The 22,047-nt window shown below is 44.3% G+C and overlaps 1 protein-coding gene across 1 annotated transcript in view; it reads left to right on the top strand.

Moving 5' to 3' along the window:
* Positions 1-22,047, top strand: part of SFMBT2 (Scm like with four mbt domains 2) — a 180,678-nt gene that overhangs the window by 43,196 nt on the left and 115,435 nt on the right. The window lies entirely within an intron of this gene.

Raw genomic sequence — 22,047 nt, 5'->3', positions numbered from 1 at the left:
ACCTAGAAGAATCAGGGGGACAGAGAGGTCTGGGGACACAGCAGTGTCTACCATAATTCATGTAGCTCACAGAATCTCTTTTAGGATGACTATTTTAGCCTTACCGAATATGTCAGGGGAATGTCCAAATGCTGCAGAGATAGAACCAGACAACTTTTTTCTTCCTTTGGGACTCAAAATGCATTTTCTGTAGTTGATACAGTACCTTTCAATTTCTAACTGGCAGTATCTGCTGTTCGTTTAATAGGACTTGTGCTTTCCCTGGTATTAACTTTTAAGGAGATTAATGGCCCACGATATCATTGCCTTTCTAATAGTTGGGCTCATCAGCCACGCTTTTCACTGTGCTTTTAAACTGCAGTCCATCTGGAACAGTCCTTAAACTCATTTGCCGCTTCCGCTGGGTTCCTGTTTATGTACTAAAACATAATATCTTGGGCCTAGATTCATTTTCTCATTTTTAGATTCTGTTTTTTAAGCTAGAGTTTATTAGTCAATATAAATGAATGAATGAATGAATGTTAGTTGCTCAGTCATCTCCGACTCTTTGTGACCCCCATTGACTGTAGCCCTCCAAGCTCCTCTGTCCATGGGGTTTTGCAGGCAAGAATACTGGAGTGGGTTGCCATTCCCTTCTCCAGGGGATCTCCCTGACCCAGAAATCGAACCCAGGTCTTATGCATCGCAGGCAGATTCTTTACTTACTGAGCCACAGGGGAGGCCCTGTCAGTTAATATACCCACAATATTTTAGAGACAAATGGTTCTAAAACACTTCTGAAAAAAATTAGCAGTATCTTACATCCTGCAAAATGCTCTTTCTCAAGGTGCTTTCAGCTGTTTAAGATAAGTACTCAGTGTAAGACCCTCCACCATGATATAGCATCAACAAGTTATTTATTTTTTAAGGAATTTTTTGTGATGTGAATAATTTTTAAAGTCTTTGTTGAATTTATTGCACACTGTTTCTGTTTTACCTTTTGGCTTTTTGGCCGTGAGCCATGTGGGATCTTAGCTCCCTGTCCAGGGATTGAACTGGCAACTTCTGCATTGGAAGGTATAGTCTTAACCACTGGACTACTAGGGAATCCACAGCATCATACAATTTTAGAATGCAGAAGTCAGAAACATCCTACAAGTGTCTAGAAAGAGAAAAAAACATTATATACATACTGTTAATTAAAATATTTTGAATCAGTTACTTCGCACAAAGATAAAAAGGGGAGGTTGTCAGGTGTGTATGTTCTTTGCAGTATGTAGTCAAATGTTAGACTCAAAGTTAAGCCAGCAGCTCCTGCCATTTTGGAGTTTGGTCTTGAATTAAGTATCAGTGAGGAAATTTGGGAGGTAAAGACCACAGGGTTCAAGTGTTCAGGGCCTTACTTTTGCCTTAAACATGGTAGGAATTTATAGTGCTTTTATTATATTTTGTTTATTTATTTTTCTTTTTTTTCATTGAAGGATAATTGCTTTACAGAATTTTGTTGTTTTCTCTCAAACCTCAACATGAATCAGCCATAGGTATACATATATCCCCTCCCTTTTGAACCTCCCTCCCATCTTCCTCCCCATCTCACCCCTCTAGGTTGATACAGAGTCCCTGTTTGAGTTTCCTGAGCCATACAGCAAATTCCTGTTGGCTATCTATTTTACATATGGTAATGTAAGCTTCCATGTTGCTCTTTCCATACATCTCACCCTCTCCTCCCCTCTCCCCATGTCCATAAGTCTGTTCTCTATGTCTGGTTCTCTATTGCTGTCCTGTAGATAAATCCTTCAGCACCATTTTTCTCGATTCCATATATGTGCATTAGAATACAATATTTATCTTTCTCTTTCTGACTCACTTCACTCTGTATAATAGGTTCTAGGTTCATCCACCTCATCAGAACTGACTCAAATGCGCTGCTTTTTATGGCTGAGTAATATTCCACTGTGTATATGTACCACAACTTCTTTATGCATTCATCTGTCGATGGGCATCTAGGTGGCTTCCATGTTCTAGCTATTGTAAATGGTGCTGCAGTGAACAGTGGGATACATGTGTCTTTTTCAATTTAGCTTTCCTCAGGGTATATGCCTAGGAGTGGGATTTGCTGGGTCATATGGTGGTTTTATTCCTAGTTTTTTAAGGAATCTCCATACCGTCTTCCATAGTGGCTGTATCAATTTACATTCCCACTGACAATGATGAAAATTTGCATCTTTTCTTCCTTTGGTTGACCCAGAAGAAACACTGGGTTTAAATGAAGTAGGTTTGCATTGAACTGTAATGGTGAATGTGGCTTTGTGCCACTGCTCAGCTGCGGAGTTTCCATGTTTTGCCTTTTCAAACTCCTCATCAGAAGAACACTAAACCATCGTGGATGTAATAAGAGCATCTTAGCTCTGATCCTGGAGTGAGCTGAGGTGGCGGTGAGCCCTGGGGGTGAACTTCCACACCCCAAAGTAAATTACTTAGGTGTTTGTATTGGCATTACTATTTGTAGACTAATTTTATTTTTGGCCGTGCTGGGCTTTGTAGCTGAGAAGGCTTTTCTCTGGCTGCGGCGAGCAGGGGCTGTTCTCCAGCGGAGCATGGGCTTTTCATGGCTGTGGCTCCAGTGGTGGAGCGTGGGCTGTAGGACTCAGCTTCAGTACTTGCGGCCCCTGGGCTCAGTAGTTGCAGCTCCCTGACCCTAGAGCACAGACTCAGTGGTTGAGGTGCCACAGGCCTAGCTGCTCTGAGTCATGTAGGATATTCACCGATCAGGGATTGAACCCGTGTCTCCTGCTTTGGTAGGCGGATTCTTTACCCCTGAGCCATCCGGGAAGCCCTGGCATTACTGTTTCTAATGGATTTTTAAAGAGGAAATTTTGAGAGAGTAAAGCACGGAGCTGCCCTATGGTATTGAGAAGTTATCTCTGCAGAAAAGACGAGCTTATTCTGTTGTGGAGGTTTTGAAAGTGGCTTGTGGTCATGTGTGGGGCGCCCACTCAGCTGTACCGGTTTCCTCTTCTTATTTTAACCATTGTTAAAGAATCCTTGAGGTTCTGTCCAGTGACGTTGTTAGGAGGATTGTTGTTGTTAGTGGTCACTGATGGTTGGAAGTGGAGCTGCCAGAAACCCGCTGTGCCTTCACCTGTGACTGCCGAGGAAAGGTGGTCACCTGCAGGACCCGACAAGGCTCATTGTCTGTGTTCATCTGCGTGACAATAGCTCTGGCCACCAGCCCATCTGCGACCGGCCTTTCTGAGTCAGTGTTCAGCATCTGCACGAGGAGACCCCGCTGTGGGGAAAGGGGGCACGAACCCAGATGCTGCAAATGGGGGCAGCCTCTGAACACTGAGACTTCTCAAAGGTTTATTCTTGGCTGTCAACAGCCACGGAGCTTGTTGCTTCGTAGGAGGTGGAGATTTATTTAGCGTTTTCCTGCTCATAGATTATGCAGGTCCCATGGTAGGCAATTCCTGAGCCCACTTCCCTTCCTAGAAAATCTGTTGTGTCATGACTTTAAAGGACTTAGGCTAATTTGTGGGACATGGGAGAGTGATAATAAACTTACCAACTTGGAATTAAAATTGCTTTGTAAAAAATTAAAAATTTCAGTTTTCATTGGAGCGTAGTTGATTTGCAGTGTTGTGGTGGTGTTAGGTGTACAGCACTGTGATCCAGTTATATACATACTTACATGCATTATTTTTCAGGTTCTTTTCCCATATAGATTACTATAGAATGTTGAATAAAGTTCCCTACGCTGTATAGGACGTCCTTGTTGATTATCTGTTTTACATATAGTAATATGTATATGCTTTTGAACTGTGGTGTTGGAGAAGACTCTTGAGAGTCCCTTGGACTGCAAGGAGATCCAACCAGTCCATTCTAAAGGAGATCAGCCCTGGGTGTTCTTTGGAAGGAATGATGCTAAAGCTGAAACTCCAGTACTTTGGCCACCTCATGCGAAGAGTTGACTCATTGGAAAAGACTCTGATGCTGGGAGAGATTGGGGGCAGGAGGAGAAGGGGACGACAGAGGATGAGATGGCTGGATGGCATTACCGACTCGATGGACGTGAGTTTGAGTGAACTCCGGGAGTTGGTGATGGACAGGGAGGCCTGGTGTGCTGCAATTCATGGGGTCGCAAAGAGTCGGACACGACGAAGCGACTGAACTGAATATATGTATGTAAATCCCAAACTATTTATCTGGTGCTCCCCCCAACCTTTTAGAGCTCTAGAGAGAATCCTATTCTTCCTGCCTATTAAATAAAATTTTGGTTGGAAGAGATTTTATCCCAAACTCCAATTGAGGTTGTCTTCAACTAGGAGAAACCAAAGGTCTTGCAACTGAAGAGCATCTCTATTTCTCGATTTCCCCCAAAGAGAACCAACAAAGGATGACACGCCTTGTCCTGAATTTAACTGGAGCATGAAGCAAAAAGTCAGTTTGGTCTTTACATAAAATTTAAAATTAGGCAAATGTCCCTAAATGTGAACTGCTGCTGCTGCTGCTAAGCCACGTCAGTTGTGTCCGACTCTGCAACCCCATAGACGGCAGCTCACCAGGCTCCCCTGTCCCTGGGATTCTCCAGGCAAGAACACTGGAGTGGGCTGCCATATCCTTCTCCAGTGCATGAAAGTGAAAAATGAAAGTGAAGTTGCTCAGTCGTGTTCAACTCTTAGCGACCTCATGGACTGCAGCCCACCAGGCTCCTCCGTCCATGGGATTCTCTAGGCAAGAGTACTGGAGTGGGGTGCTATTGCCTTCTCCACCAAACCTGAACAGTCTGTGTCAAACATGAGTGTCCTCTTGAATTATTGTTGAGAGGCAAGATAACAAGTGAAGAATGGGGAGCAGAGTGATGTGTGGAGAGTGGTTGGCTGGAGAATCAGAAACAGAGCAGAAAGTTAGGTGTTAACATCTGAAAAATAAGCAGTTCTGGTAAAGTGCATGTGAACCTTGATTAGAAATTATTGTGAAGTAATTCTTAAGGGAGAAATGGCATCTTTGTGAGACGAATGCCTTTTCCCACCTGGTAGGTTTCTTCACTGGTTAGCCCTGGGCAGGATAAGCCAGGTTTTTAAAATGTTGATGAATTAATTATTGTTATATTGATTGCTATTAGCTCTTGTCATTGCTGGACTGTGGGAGACAGTGGGAGAAATTAGGTTGATTTAGGACTACGTGTGTGTCTCGGATGTGGAAACCTGAGAGTATTGAAAAGTATCAGTGGAAAATCTTTGAGCCCAGTACAGTGAAATGGGGTTGACTGTGGTCTTAACACCTGTGAGATGAGGAATCCTTTTAATTGAGAGGTCCAGATGGACAAGAATTTGTATTCTATTTAAATTTTTTTCCCTGCAAGGCATGTGGGATCTCAGTTCCCCAGGGATTGAATCCTCCTGCATTGAAAGGGTGAGTCTCAACTGCCGGACTGCAAGGGATGTTCAAGGATTTTTAGTCTAGAAAGCGTTTCAAGATGGACCCTGAAATGAGCTGGAGAACATGGGTGATTGTGACCCTCAGTGTCAAAGATTGAAAACTGCCGTCTTGGTCCTGGGTGTTCTCAGGATGGGTAGGTGCCTGGGACCCGAGATGAGGCCGTAAGGGGCAGAGGGGCCCTGACGGCATGACATCCTGGTGAAGGTGCCTTGTCTCGTGAAGCAGCTCACTTTTCACACCTTTGGCCCAACAGCAGCAGTTTTGAATGATACCAGTACAGTATCGTTCAGGAAGTAGGATTGTCAGTAACGATACAGTAAGTAGGATCCTTGATTCACGTCCCTTGCATGTTTACAAGCTTTCCTAAAAACTGTCATTTCAAGAAGAAGTGGAGACACCCCATCTCTAAATCAAGGTGCATGCCCAGTCCACGGTCGTAAGTTATGGTACATGTGTCAGTGAAAAGAAAAGAACTTTCACGGGGTTCAGTCCAATTGGATAGGGAAAGTACCTTGTATGTCGATACTGTAAACAGTTGCATTTAAGACCCTGTTGTCTGTGTCGGTCCTTAAATTTTTCTCTTCTGACATCCTGTCTCCATTTCCTTTTTCTCCATCTGCTTTCTCCTTGATGCTCAATTTTCTGTCCATTCTTATGCTAAAAGTACACTTTCAGGGCACCAGCGACTCTTAGTGGTCTTTTTCTGTGAAATTTGTCATAAGTGGATTGCATTAACATTGTTCTTCCCTCATTTTCCCAACTGTTTTTTGAAAAATGTTTTTTTGTTTCCCTGGTCATTTTCTCTCGATAGTATTTTTGCATCCAATTCCCAGGTTTTCTGTCTAATGGCACCACATTTAAATTTGCTGACATCACAGAGGATAAAATAAAACATCATCCAACTCTTTGTGACCCCGTGGACTGTAGCCCACCAGGCTCCTCTGTCCATGGTGATGCTCCAGGCAAGAATACTGTAGTGGGTTGCCATGCCCTCCTCCAGGGGATCTTCCCAACTGAGGATCGAACTCAGGTCCCCCCATTATAGGCAGATTCTTTACCATCTGAGCCACCAGGGAAGCCCCCAAATAAAACATCACATTCCCCTAAAGTACTTTGGATGGGGTGGGGTTCCAGCTGTGCCATTATGACCCCCGAGTGTTTATCCTTCCTTCCTTGGCCAGGCTGCTCATGGCTTGTGTTCAGCTCCATTTTACAATCTGTAAAATTTGTCATGAGTCAAGAGTTGCTGTTGTATTCAGATAGAGTTCTAGCTAATTCTTGTGCCCCTGATCAGTCGCTCAGTTCTGGCTGACACTTTGCAGCCTGTGGACTGTACCCTGCCAGGCTTCTTTGTCCATGGGATTTCCCAGGCTAGAATGCTGGAGTGGGTTGCCACTTCCTACTCCAGGGGTCTTCCCAACCTAGGGATCCAATCTGCGTCTCTTGCATTGGCAGGTGGGTTCTTTACTACAGCGCCACCTGGGACTGCTAAGTCACTGCAGTCGTGTCCGACTCTGTGCGACCCTAGAGATGGCAGCCCACCAGGCTCCCTCGTCCCTGGGATTCTCCAGGCAAGAACACTGGAGTGGGTTGCCATTGCCCTCTCCAATGCATGAATGTGAAAAGTGAAAGTGAAGTCGCTCAGTCCTGTCCGACTCCTAGTGACCCCATGGACTGCAGCCCACCAGGCTCCTCCATCCATGGGATTTGCCAGGCAAGAGTACTGGAGTGGGTTGCCATTGCCCCCTGGGAAGCCCTAGCTAATTCTGCTGTGAAGAAATTGGCGAGAAGAAAAGTGAACCATAATTCGGCAGGAAAACAGTCTTTTATGACTCCTTGAGCATATTTTACACTGTTTTATTTCAAGGCAGTTTTTCATTTACAAATGATTAAGGATTTTAGAAACTGTTGGAACAGAGTGAGTTCAGATGGGTTGAATTATTATGTCTTTGATTTTTATGTGTGTCTGTTTGATATTCTACACTAGCAGGTGAAATACTCATTAGAGAAGTGTTTGTCCTCTCATGGAGGGTTTTTATTTCCTTTTTAGTGACTGAGAATGTATTGCAGAAGCTTTGGTTATGCCTCGTTCCATAAGGCATTGTAGTCCCAAATGTTTTAGGTAGAAATTTGTGTTGTTTAGTTGCAAAGTCGTGTCTGACTCTTTGCAACTCCGTGGACTATACACAGTCCATGGAATTCTCCAGGCCAGAATACTGGAGTAGGTAGCATTTCCCTTCTCCAGAGGATCTTCCCAACCTAGGGATCGAACCCAAGTCTCCTGCATTGCAAGTGGATTCTTTACCAGCTGAGCCACAAGGGAAGCCCAGGAATACTGGAGTGGGTAGCCTATCCCTTCACCAGGGGGTCTTCCCAATCCGAGAATCGAACTGGGATCTCCTGCATTGCAGGTGGATTCTTTACCAACTACCAGGGAAGCTCAAGGCGAAGGTGAAGACCATTCAATTGAGGAGCCTCGTGGATACGTACGTTTAAAGGTTGTTTATTGACATTGTTGTAATACAGTATTCACCCAGTTTTCCTTTCCACATGGATCATGGGAATTCTTTTCTTACTGAAAAATACCATGTTTACAGATGCGCGGTTAGACAGCATGTCAATACGTGCTGCAGAGTGACGGAAGGAAGAGGGTAGGCTTAGCACAGGGGCAGGGTGTTCGCCAGAGCTCACAGCATAATTTTCATTTCTGTATGGTAGCTTAGTTTGTAAAGAAGGCTGGATTGGCTGGAGTATTCCTGTCAGAATATGAGCACAAGTGAAGGCCCAGGGGAGTATCCACCGAGGTTTTCAAGGAAAAAACAAAACCCAAAAAACCCTCTACCCTGGACTGTGCCCAGATTTGGTGAGAGAGGGACTGAGGTTTTTTGCTCCATGCGAGGCTTGCTGTAGCAGGGTTGGGCTGGGACGATGTCATGAAAACGATGTCGGCGTTCTGACAGTCACCGGTCACCCGGCGCCCTTTGTTGGAAGGAGGCAGATAGCGGAAAAGGCATCAGAAGTCATTGCTCTCGTGTTCTTGCAGCAAAAAGGGTGTTTCAGTCAGAAAGTGGTTTAGTGGCAGCGACACAGATTTAAAATGTGCGTCTGACTAGGAAAGGGGCTGGGGAAGGAGAGAGGGATGGGGGAGAGGGAAGGGGCTGGGGAAGGAGAGAGGGATGGGGGAGGGGGGGAGGGGAGGGGCTGGGGAAGGAGAGAGGGATGGGGGAGGGGGAGGGGAGGGGCTGGGGAAGGAGAGAGGGATGGGGGAGGGGAGGGGAGGGGAGGGACTGAGCCAGTCCCGCTTGGCTTGGTGGAGCGTGTCCTGATTAGGTAATTATGGTGATTATCAATTAACGGGTTGTACTTACAGGGTGACACACCTCCTGGGGTGACCTGTGCTCACTCACAGGACTAGATGGGGAGAAGGGCTCTGTCCATAAGACTGCTGGGTACCAGGGTGCTCAGCTTATGTACCTGCTTCCTCCTGGCATTTGGGACAGGGGGTGGATGTTTGACCTTGAAAGTTGGGTGATGGAATTCAAGATTAATCACGAGTTTTCCCTGAAGAGAGGGGGCCTCACAGAGGCATTTTTCTAGGGAGTCATGAAAAACCCTTGGAACTGGCTGGACCAGTTATGTTTTAAAGATAATGAGAAGTGTTATAAAGTTAGCGGAAGGGACTGACTTACCTTTCAGGTTGTTGAGAAGCAGAGTCTTCAGGACTAGGTTTGCTCCGTGATCGTGAGGGGAGTAACAGAGCTACCCTCGTTAGAAAGCCTTCATGCACTGTTCTTTGGGGGGCAGAATAAGAGGTTTCTGGATGCTGAGAGTGGTCCCTGGGGCTGCAGAGCTTGGTGAGGAATCTCCATCACCTCTGGGGACCTTTTTAAAATCAGGCTCTAGATTTCTTTGTCCTCCTTTCTGTTGAGGGCGGGGTCTGTGTCCCCTCTCCTGGAACCTGGGCAGATGTGTAGCCGTTTGGGCCTATAGAGTGCAGCCCAGATGACCACACGTGACTCCCAAGGCCAAGGATGAAAGGTGATGTGGCCAGCACGGTACTGCCTAGAGCACAAGCCCCTGGGACTCGGGGCCACCACGGAGCATGTGGGACTCCTTGGCTGAGAGAACACCAGGCCATACGGAAAGGTCCCCAAAGGTTATGTACTGTTTGATTCCACGTGTACTGTTGTTCATCGCTAGGTCGTGTCCGACTCTTTGTGACCCCATAGACTGTAGCCCGCCAGGCTCCTCTGTCCATGGGATTCTCCAGGCCAGAATATTGAAGTGCATTGCCATTTCCTTCTCCAGGGGATTTTCCTGACCTAGGGATTGAACCTGCGTCTCCTGCGTTGTCATTTAGGTCCTTTACTTCTGAGTCACCTAGGAAGCCTGTTGCTTATATGGAATCTTTAAAAGGCAGAACTGCAGTGATGAAGGAGAGCATCATTCTGGGTGGGGCTGTGGGGTCAAGGGAGGATGTGATTACAAAGGGACCCAGAAAGGGATCTTTGTATGTACATATGTGTGTGTGTAGAGGGAATGGAACCTTGTCTCGTATCTTGATTGTGGATATGATAGTGTGAATCTATACCTGTGTTAAAATCCATACAAGTGTATACTCTGTCACCTTGAAAAAAATGCACAAGGCGAGAGTTGTGGGTTAAGTTTTATTCGGGACAAAAGTTCTACCTGGTGCAGCCTGGGAGACCGCACCTCAGATAGCTCTGAGAAGCTGCTCCATAGAGGCAGCGGGGAGATGAGTATATATGTGATTTTGGTGAAGGCACAGTGCGTGCAGTCAAGCACATACTTTTCCAGAAGGTTTCTGCTAGTCTGCTGAAGCTTTCCTCTAGTCACGAGGAATGGTCATCACCATGCAGGGTTTTAATGCTTTTCTAGATGTGAGACTTAGGCTCATAAGAAAAAGAGTGCTTTAGATCCTCTGAAAGTGTCTAACTATCTGAAGACCTGTCCTGCCAGTTTCCCCTGAGCACTGAGTGCCTCATTCCTGCTCTCCACCCTGAACTCCTTTCAGAGGGTGTTGAAATTCACCAGGTGCAATAGTACATGATTTAATCCTTATAGAGGTAGAGGGTAAGTGCCAGTTTTTATCTGACAACCTCCAAAGGTCAGTTTTATCTCACAAGGGAAAAAAATGACAGAAACGATCCTTGTAACTCCTTTGGTTGGTGAAGAGCGGTGTGAGGAGGGCTACTCCTTACAAGGGAGACCTGGTTTCTCGCTGGCAGCTGGTGGTCCACACCGAAGCCTTGAACAGGAGCACTGGTTGCCGGAGGGTCGCAGGAAAATGATGCTTCCTTTCACTGTGATGTTCCCAAGGTTGTCTTAAGTGTTAACTTCCTTAACTATTAGCCTCAGAAAAGCATGGAGAAGGTGACTCAGTTGGTAAAGAATGCCCCTGCCAATGCAGGAGACACAAGAGACACAAGCCCTGAGTTGAGAAAATCCCCTGAAGGAGGGCATGGCAATCCACTCCAGTATTCTTGGCTGGAGAATCCCATGGACAGAGGAGCCTGGAAGGCTATAGTCCACGGGGCTGCAGAGTCAGACACAACTGAGTGTGCGTGCGCATGTGCGCGCGCGCACACACACACACACACGCACACACATACACAGGTGTTAACTCTGTAAAATATTACCCAAAGAAATACATGGAGAATCCAGAAATCTCCCTCTCCAAAAAAGGGGGATATCTGCTCTTGTTTTAAGGATGTATTTAAAAGAGAAAGAGAGATTCCTTTGGCACCAGGAAACGGCACTTGACTTGATGTTTATGAAGACAGGGAAATTTAAAATTTTCCTCTTCAGTGCGCATGGTAGAGATATAACTTTGTGATTCAAAATCACAGCTAATCAGTGTCATACAATTAAATTACCATGCACTGCTCAGAAAATTAAAGGGTAAACTCAGTCTGTGAGATTGGAAGACAGATTTGTTTTGAGACAATGCAAATAGTGATCTTTGGTGTTCAGACTAATATCAATATTTACCTGGTATGCCACCTGGGTCTTCTCAGCTGTAGCTGCCTAAGCTGATTTCAGATAGGAGTTGAGAGCTGACGCCATTGAGCAGGCGAGATCACTGATTTCTCGGGTGCCCTGTGGAGCTTGAGGGGATTTGAGAATTTGCGGGGGAGGGTTGATGGGGAAGGGCAGCTGGCATTTTGGGAGCAGGAGCCACAGATGCTGAATGTCCTGTGGCACATAGGACCTCCATATGCAGTGGAGAATTGTCTCATGATCTTGGAATGTCCACGTGGACGTGAAGGTGAAACATGGGTGTAATTAATGGACCCTGGACCCTAGTCATTTTTTTAGAGTTTGTATGGTTTTAAAACAGTGTCAGTTTTTCAGGAATGTGGCTTGCTGGTATTAAGGGAAGATTGTTGCTTATTTGGAACCTTAACAAGAGTTGTTCGTTCTCACATCATCTTTGCACTGGTGATATTCAGGTAAATGAAACACATAAGTATGCCTCTGCACCTGTGACAATTGTATATTTGTATTTATATATAAATATACTTTGTATAATATACTTGTATATATATGTCATATATAAATATACTTTTTTTCTAAAAAGAAATAAGGGCAGATATACATGTGATAAGGGACTTCCCTGATAGGTCAGTTGGTAAAGAATCTGCCTGCAATGCAGGAGACCCCGGTTCGATTTCTGGGTTGGGAAGATCTCCTGGAGAAGGGAAAGGCTACCCACTCCCAATATTCTGGCCTGGAGAATTCCATGGACTATATAGTCCATGGGGTCACAAAGACGCGGACACGACTGAGAGACTTTCACTTTCTTTCATATATGTGATAGGGCTTCCGCGGGGTTTCAGATGGTAAAGAGTCTGCCTGCAATGCGGGAGACCTGGGTTTGATCCCTGGGTTGGGATGATCCTCTGGAGGAGGCCATGGCAACCCACTCCAGTATTCTTGCCTGGAGAATCCCATGGACAGAGGAACCTGGAGGGTTACAGTCCATGGGGTCTCAAACTGAGCGACTAAGTGCACAGCACGTACATGTGACAACAAATGTGAATATACTTGTGCTTCTTTCAAAATGTCACGTAGAAAAGGATGTCAGCAACGTGCAGGTTAATACTATCTGCTTTTAAATTCCAGCTGACTTGTGAATAGGTAGAAGTTTTGACTCCCACGATCTAACCTCTGGTTGAATTTTACCCGAGCATTTATTAATACATTCTGAAACTCACCTTGATTTGGTAAAAATTGCTGTCCACTTGGTTTTTTTGTTATGATTAGGGCATTTTATTGATTTTTTTTTTTTTTAAGAGAAAAGAAAAACTTAGATGTAACGGTAGGCTTTGTTGGGCTCCCGTAATGGCTTAGTGGTAAAGAATCACCTGCCCATGCAGGAGATGCGGGTTCTATCCTTGGGTCTGGAAGATTCCATGGAAGAGGAAATGGCAGCCCACTCAGTATTCTTGCCTGGGAAATCCCGTGGAGAGCGGAGCCTGGTGGGCTACAGTCCATGGGGTCGCCAAAGAACCAGACATGCCTTGGTGACTAAACAACGACAGGGTTTGTCACCTCCGTTGTTAGGTTATATGAAGAGAGGTTACACATTACAGAGAACACCACTGTCATTCCAGACAGCTGCCCGTGAATGCACGGGCCACACACCCACACCCCAGTTTACACAGACTGACAATTTTACACTCGTGGGTGCTGCCGTAGCTGCCGTCTGGTCAACTACTTTGCAATTGTTGTCCCTGCATGTTCTTAGCAGTAATAGGGATGCGTGTATAACATTTAAAATACCATGTAGAATTCCATAGTATGGATTTACTATGGTGGATATAATTAGTCTCTACCCCATGGACTTTTAGAATATACATGCAAATATCTCCGAATATTTACATATCGATGTTTTTTTTCTACAAAGAAATAACGTTTCTATGCAAAGTTTTTGGAACATGTCTCTGAGTATCTCTGTTTCAAGGAACTGTTCGGTCAATCTATATTTTCTTTAAAAAAAAAAACGTTTTGGGGACTATAGCGCATGTTCAGAAAAAGTGCAGAGATTAAGGGATCAAGCCCTCCCCCCTGCGTTAGAGGCATGGAGTCTTAACCACTGGACCCTCAGGAAAGTCCTCCACTTTCTTTTTTTAAGTAAAAGCTTTTCTTCTCTTCCCTCCCAGGAAGATTGTTAATCTGCTTTATATACGAGTGATCCTGTAATAAAACTTGTCATATTATTAATTAAAAAGAACCCACACTGGGTCCTGAGGGAAATCAGATGAAAGAAGAGTGTTCAGTGAGATTTTTGAAGAGTGTTTTTTAGGTAATTTATTTCATTCTCTTTACTGTTAGAACCAGTACAGGAACTGGTGCTAGGCAGGGCTGCTATGCTGGCAAATGGGGATTGCTGGCTCTAATAATAGGGCAGTTTGCATTGACAAAATCAGTGATGTTAATTTCCCAGTGAAGTGTGGCATTTGGAATTAGCATGATGTAGTAAAAAAAAAAAAAAAAAAGTGGACTTTGGTGGCTTCCCTGGTGGCTTAGATGGTAAAGAAATCATCTACAATGCGGGAGACCCGGGCTCGATCCCTGGGTTGGGAGGATCCCCTGGAGAAGGGAATGGCAACCCACTGCAGTATCCTTGCCGGGAAAATCCCCATGGATAGACGAGCCTGGTGGGCTACAGTCCATGGGGTTGCAAAGAGTTTGACATGACTGAGCAATTGACACTTCAGGGTCAGAAAGACCCCAACGTGGAATCCCTGGTTCAACTCCCCCTTCCCAAACCGAGTGAACCCCAAATTAGACTCTCTAAGCTTCATTTTCTTTATCTGAAAAATGCAGATGATACTTTAGGGTGGTGTCATGGAGAAAAAGAAATTCCATATATTGTAATGGACCGGGCTCTCAGCAGATACGACTCCTGCCTCTCTTGCGATTGTTTATCTTTCTTCCTGTAGTGAAATAGTTTCTTAAGGATTCTCTGGGGAAAAAAAATTCTAAGGAAAGAAGGTTTCCATCATTGAGAAGCAGCATTTCTGCCTTGGTTCTCTCTTGATTTGTTTTCTGAACGGAGACGAGTGGCTGCAGCTCTGGGGGATCCTCTGTTTGTTTCATTTAACCGCAGGGCAGGATGTTTGAGAATACTACAAAAGTGATTTCAGATCCTTTGAGGAAGAACTGAAAAAAGGGCACCATTAATTAATTTTAAAGAGTCAGCAGCTGCACACTTAGCCATCTAGTTTGATAAGAAAGGAAAACAAGTTCAGTGAATTTAAATTGCCTCCCGTGTATGACAGCATATTAGAGTAATGAGGGCAATTCATCTTCCCAACATGGAGTTGTCAAGCTGTGCTTTGTCTTTCTCTCCTTCTCTCTGGGAACACCTAGTTTAATTCCTACAGTTCATGTATCACAGAGAGATACAGCAACAATACACAAATAACCAAAACTAGATACTTGGGACTCTTGGGGTTTCTTAAGATACCTAGAAACAAATTTACCTTCCTGGAGAATGTTCTATTTTTCCCAAGTTCAAGGTCAAATGAAGACCAGACTTGCTTCCTGTACAATTTGAGTTCTCTCTGGGACCCATGGGCAGCATTGTGACAGTGTTCAATTTTATACTTTGGATTTATCTCACCTGAATGAACACAAAGAATGCTTTTGCAGATGCAGAGGAAGTAATTGCTGCTAGATTTTGAAAGACAGCTTGAACAGTTCCTAGCTCCGTAATCTTACGCTAGGATGACTGAGCTGAATGATTTTGGTGTAGTAAGTTCTTTAAAGGGCTTCCCTAGCAGCTCAGATGGTAAAGCATCTGCCTGCAATGCAGGAGACGTGGGTTCAGTCTTCCCTGGGTCAGGAAGATCCCCTGGAGAAAGAAATGGCAACCCTCTCCAGTATTCTTGCTTGGAGAATTTAATGGACAGAGCCTGGTGGGCTATATTCCATGGGGTCGCAAAGAGTTGGAGACGGCTGAGCGACTAACACACTCAAGTTCTTTAAAAGCAGACTTGTTATGTATTTCATTTACATATTGATAACTTTGCCTCAAAACTGAGGCACATGGTTTTGAGGATGGTTCAACATATGGAAATAAGTGAGATATGCCAAATTGATAGAATGGGTGATAATATGATCATCTCAGTAGATACAGAAAAGGCATTTGAGAAAATGCAACATCCTTTTATGATACTGCTCAACAAATTGGGTATCGAAAGAATATAACCTCCTGAAAGCCATATGCGACAAACCCACAGCCAGCATCATACCCAGTGGTGATAGGCTGAAAGCTTTTCCTCGAAGATTAGGATGCCCACCCTCATTACCACCCCATTCAATATTGGACTGGAAATCCTAGCCAAAGCAATCAGACAGGAAAAAGAAAGAAAAGGCATCCAACTAGGAAGGGAAGAAGTAAAATTGTTTGCAGATGGAATGATCTTACATACAGAAAATCCTAAAAGCTCCGTCAAAAAACCGCTAAAACTAATCAACAAATATAGGAAGGTTGCAATATACAAAGTCCACATAGAGAAAGCAGTTGTGTTTCTGTACGCCAACGAGAAAACATCTGAAAAAGAAATAAAAGGAATAGTCCTGATTACAAGAGCATCCAAAACAGTGAAATTCTCAGAAATAAATCTAAGCACGGACATGGCAGATCGGAACGCTGAAAGCTCCAAGACCTGGATGAGAGGAACTGAGGAGGGTGGATCAGAGGGTCCTGTGCTCCTGGATTAGAAGAATTAACATTGCTAAAATTCACGCGTCCAGAGCGTAGCCTTCTCTACCTCCCACCTCCGCTCTGCTCTGATTTTGTCTCCTGCAGATCAGTCTTTGTGATTCTGCTTTGCTTGGCTGGTTCCTTTGTTCCCATCATCCACAGACATGCCAAGTTCATTGACACCACAGGGCCTTTACATTTACCTTCTGCCTGGAACCCCAGATAATCGCACGACTTACTCTCGCTTCTTTTAAGTCTCTGCTACAGTGCCACTTTTCCAAAGGAGCCCTCCCTCCCCGTGTAATGATCTGGCCGATGCTGGCAGATTTACTTCTTTTTCTTTTCTTGTTTTTAAGCGTTTATCCTTGTCTGACATGCTGCATGTTTGCCAGCTGACTGTCTCCCCCAGCCCAGAATGTCAGGGTAAAGGCCAGAACTTCTCAGTGTTGCTCCCTGCAGTTCCCCTAGCCTTGAGGCTCTGTGTTTATGGAACGAAAGGTTGATTAGATAGCCTTGGATTAATAAGTCATATTATGGCTCAAGACATATTTAGCAGAGTCAGTGTTTAAACTTCTACTAATGAAACGTAAACATTACTGAGCTCATTCAAGTCATAAAATTCATGACGGAGCCAGTGGTCCTGCTTAGAGTCCGAGAACTTAGCCATGGGTGCCCTGGGGAGTCAGACATTTCTAAGGGGGTGAAAAAAATCGTATTAAAAATGTGTAAAGAGTAGATACACAAATAATACATGAAGAGATATATACTTTACCTCTGGTTTTATTTTTATTTTTAAGATTTTTTTTGACGTGAACTATCTTTCAAGTCTTTATTGAATTTGTTGTAGTATTGCTTGCGTTTCATGTTCTGGCATTTTGGCCACAAGGCGTCTGGGATCTCAGCTGTCCAGGAATCGAACCCACACCCCTACATTAAAATGCAGTCTTAAGGGCTGGACCTCCAGGGCAGTCCCTCCTTGTGGCTTTAAAATGCCATGAGGATATGATTTGGGAAGAAGCGTCTGAAAGGGCTCCTTAGGGGGGGATATTGGGGGGAAAGAAGGGTGAAAACCCCTGGGGTTTCTAGGCTAAGATCAGTAAAAACAGGCAAAAGCTTTCCCATGGATGCCCCCTGCACCCTCATGAATGTGCTCATTGTGTGTCTCGTTGTGGGTATGTCTTCCTGGTGTAAATCAGACCTGCCTGTAACAGGACCCGTTTTAAAATCCATTTTCTTAACTAAGTATAAGACAGCAGGCTCTCTTCCTTACAGGGCAGCGATGTGAATGGTTGGTTGATAAGGTGAGGGGGTTGGGTATGTCTTCTAGTTGTCCTGACCTCAGGTTGTGCTTGGGAACAGAAGTCATTGTTTTATTTAGGGAAGTTCTCCAAAGGCAGGCAGAGGGCTTTGCATGCTCCCATCAGCTCTTTGACCAGGCCAAGCTCAGGGATCCCCCGGATTCCAGGAGACTGTGCCCTTTGCACTCTGACCGTAATAATGCTGTCATCTTCGAAAAGTTAGGTTCTGCAGTACGTTTACCTGACCAGTCATTAGAACCTCCGTTTCAGAGCTTTATAATTAACCCCAAGGAAGAGAAACAACCCCAGCCTAACTTTCTACTCTGTGGGGTTCAGGAAATATCCTTTTGATATGCTCACGGCCCCTGATGGAGACAGACACAAGCTGTAACCTCAATAGGCCACTCAGCTGAGAATAGAGGCACCAAAGTGGTTCTAGTCGGCTAATTTGCTGATTATTGGCAGGTGTTTTAAGTATTGTAACCGGAGCTCCTGAGACCTGCGGCTGCTGTGCCGTGTGCAGGATGGCAGGACATACTGTCTGTGGTCCCATCTTCTTCTTTTCTCTCTTTCATCCATTTTACTTTGGGCCTCAGCACTGCCAGTCATCCTGAACACACCACTGCAGTGTCCTTCGTATCACAGGAAGTGTGGATCCTGTCTCTCAGCTTTCGCAAGTCCTCCTGCTCTTGTCCATGAGAAGGCTGGCTGCTTTGAAAAGTGCCTGTGGCTCCTTCAGATCCCCAGAGACCCTTTAGTAGATAAATTTACTACTTCTGTGACCCAGACTAACTAGTGTGCTTGGCTTATGGCTGATGCCTTAAGGATAGCACTATTTTTGTGAGAGGTGTCAGTACACAAATTCTGGGCCAAGAAAATAAATGTCTAACAATCCCACTCTTGGGCTTATATCCAGGGAAAACTATAATCTGAAAAGATACATGTACCCGATGTTCATTGCAACACTGTTCATAATAGCCAAGACATGGAAGCAACCTAAGTGTCCACTGAAAGAGGAATGGATAAAGAAGATGTGGTATTTATGTATAGAACGGTGTATTGTGTAGCCGCTGAGAAAGAATGAAATAGTGCCATTTGCAGCAACATGGAGATGCAGGAAAGGCCAGTTTGATCCTTGGGTCGGGAAGATCCCCTAGAGGAGGAAATAGCAACCCGCTTTCTTGCCTGGAAATGTCCGTGGACAGAGGAGCCTGGTGGACTGCAGTTCGTGGGGCTGCAGAGAGTCAGGCAGGGCTTAGCATGCCTGCGTGCAATGCCGCAACATGGATGGACCCTAAAGGTTATCATGCTGAGTGAAGTCAGTCAGAGAAAGACAAATATCACATGATTCTATTATATGTGAATTCTAATAAAGAGGATACAGATGAACTTACTTACAGTGCAGAAACAGACTCACAAATCTTGAAATCAAACTTATGTTTACCAAAGGGGAGTTTTGGGGGAGGAATTGATGAATTAAGAGATTGAGATTGACATACACACACGACTATACAAAACATAGATAACCACCAAGGACCTACTATATAGAACAGGGAACTCTACTCAATACTCTGTAATAACCTATGTGGGAAAAGAATCTGAAAGAGTGGAGATATGCTCACATGCATATATCTGATTCACTCTGCTGAATACCTGCAACTCACACAACATTGTAAATCAGCTCCAATAAAGTTTTAGAAAAAGAAAATGAAACGACTTCAGCTAATGATTTCTGCAGCATAGAGAAATACGTTTTGAGTTACAGATGAGCTTTTCAAAAATGGTGGTACTAGCCTTTCTTCAACTGTCCCCTGCCTCCAGCGCTTAACATAAATCCTTTTTTAGAGGCCTTAAAAAGGGCTGTGACAAGTGTCATTACAGCAGATAAATTTAGGTCATGTATTTTATCTACATAATCTGATTGTAATTTATATATCACCAGGCTAGATAAAGCACAGCCATCTCTTCTTACTAAATTTTTCTTGTTGTCAACAAGATGTGATATGATGTGAGCTGGATATTGACTTTGCTTGAAGGGTGGTGATTCATCACAGCCGGGTTCGGGGAGGTGCGGGGGAGATGATTTTATTGCTGGCAGAACTGAGTGACTGCTGGTTAAAGCTGTGAGTCAATCAAGATTAAACCCAGGCGAGTTAGTGCCTCTTGGATGACAGTGGATGATGTGATGGATATATTAGTGAAATTCTCTTTTAAAAAGCACTTTATATTCTTAGCAGGTGGATTTGAAAATAGGAAAATGAAGAGTCTCCCTCAGTGGAGGAATCTGCCAGTTTGCAGAGCAGAGTGTGGCCAATTGAGTGTCACAAGGAAAGATAAACCACTGAGGAAGAGCCACGGGCAGCGTCTAGCTCGAGATACTTCTTGTGAAGTGCAGAGAAGGCAGCCGCATTCTTAGTGATTCACTTGTTGGATAGACTAGGAAGAAGACCTTCGTCTCAGGTACAGTGGCGCACATGGTGTCGTGGGATTTTATTTTTTATCAGAGAAAGCTTTGCAGCCGAGGCTGACATCCTTCTTTTGTCAAGTGTGTGTGTGATCTCTTGTTTTCCTCCCCAGAGTTAGTGTGAAGTTGGGAAATGCAACTTAGTATTAATCTAAAATAAAAGAAAGTTTTCAGGAAGAAGCCTTTAGGGAAAATCAGGCCAATGCTGCTGAAGTTCAGTGTCAGCACTTATTGGATTATCCACGCTTTTATCATTTGTGCCACTAGTTTTCTTCGTTTGAACACTTTGAGAGAGGGCTACCTAACTAAAATGCTTTGCGTAGAAGGTAGTAGGTTAGTCAGTTTCCTTCTGATTTCTGGGTGATTAGTTTATAAGATCGGGGGCTTCCCAGGGGGTGCTAGTGGTAAAGAACCCGCCTGCTAATGCAGGAGACATAGGAGATGCGGGTTCCATCCCTGGGTCAGGACCATCCCCTGGAGGAGGGCAAGGCAACCCACTCCAGTATTCTTGCCTGGAGAATCCCATGGACAGAGGATCCTGGGGAGCTTCAGTCCATAGGGTCTCAAAGAGTCGGACACAACTGAAGTGACTGGTAGCACAGTTTATATGGTCAGTGTTCACTAAAATTTATTCATGGATTTACCACTTTATTTTCTTGTAATTCCTTGTTAGATCTTACATCCTCTTTCTGGGGTCACTTTCCTTTTGTGTATGAGGTATGGTGTTCTGGAATTTCCTCTGCAGTATCTGGGGGCTATTGATAAATTCAAAAAAATTTTTTTTTTTGGTCTCAGAATGCTTTCCCTTCTCTCACACTGTTGAAAAGTGTTTGCTGTGTAAATACTGCTGGATAGACGGGTATTTTGTATTTTATTTGTTGCTCCGCACTGTGTGGCATGTGGGATTTTAATTCTCCAACCAGAGATTGAACCCTCGCCCCCTGCATTGAAAGTGTACCGTCTTAACCACTGGACCACCAGGGAAGTTCTTGAAAATAAAGTGTTCTTAACGATGGATGGCACCTACACGATATTTAGACATCGTTCAGATTCCATCAGTATATTTTGTATTTGTAGACTCCGACTGGTTGGCCTGGCACACCATTCTTCCTGGTAACTTCGCAGTTGCTCAAAATGTATTAGGGAGTTCTGGAACAGATTATTAATGGGCCCTTGAAGCAAAACCTGTTTGTAGGCTGGGGACTCCCTGTAACGGTCATAAGAAAAGTGATTCTTTAATGACTTGTTCCAGCTACTTCTGCCTTTGCACTCCCTACAGTGGAAAAAGCGTTTCTGTGGTCCCCACTCATTTATGAAAAGAAGATGCCCGTAATTGTGATCCATCCTCGTTTCTCCCAGCACTTCCTGTTGGACCAGGCAGGACCCTCATTCACAGGAAAGAGGACCTTCTCTCAAAGGAAGTGAGAGAAGAATGTAAACATTGTGGTTTTCTGCATGCCACATAATTGCCTTCCTCCTGTGGTCAGATGAGATAGGTTCCCATCCAGCTTCTCTCTGGGGCCATGCTAATATCAAGCCGTTATATTAAGCAGAGGGATGATGGCACTACAGGCATTCCCTTTCCCTTCTTTTCTTGCTGAAAGAGTCTAAAAAATAAGAGTTGTAACCAGGAATGTTTACTGAAAGAGATACGTTTCCAGATCCGGGCTAGGTTTTAAAATCTCAGCAGTTTGTTGTGTTGGGGTTATCAAAATTCTGGATAAAATGACAAAAACTACCAAGAACTTGTAATTTTCTTTTTTTCCTTAAAAATTTTTTTATTGGAGTATAGTCGATTTACAGTGTTACGTTAGTTTTGGATGTACAACAACAAATCAGTTATACATACAGCCAATCTTTTTTTAAATTTTTTTAGTTCTTTGAGTTTGTGATTTTTTGGCAAGTCAGTTCCAGGTTGAGGTGCGAGTCACTGTCTATATGGAAAGCCTGTTTCACTATACTCTCCCTTCTTTTAAAATCTCAGATTGCCTTCTCTTCCTTCTGTGGAAGGAATCATGGTTGCAAAATGAGCCGGAAATTTATTCCTCTCCACTCTGGCATGGATTGTCTGCCCCACAAAAGTTGATGAATTGCTACTTCCAGAGCTGACCCAAAGTTTTTGTTTT

Source organism: Budorcas taxicolor, chromosome 13 (genome assembly GCF_023091745.1).
Source record: "Budorcas taxicolor isolate Tak-1 chromosome 13, Takin1.1, whole genome shotgun sequence".
NCBI classification, from domain to species: domain Eukaryota; kingdom Metazoa; phylum Chordata; class Mammalia; order Artiodactyla; family Bovidae; genus Budorcas; species Budorcas taxicolor.
This window is presented reverse-complemented; position numbering and strand designations above follow the sequence as displayed.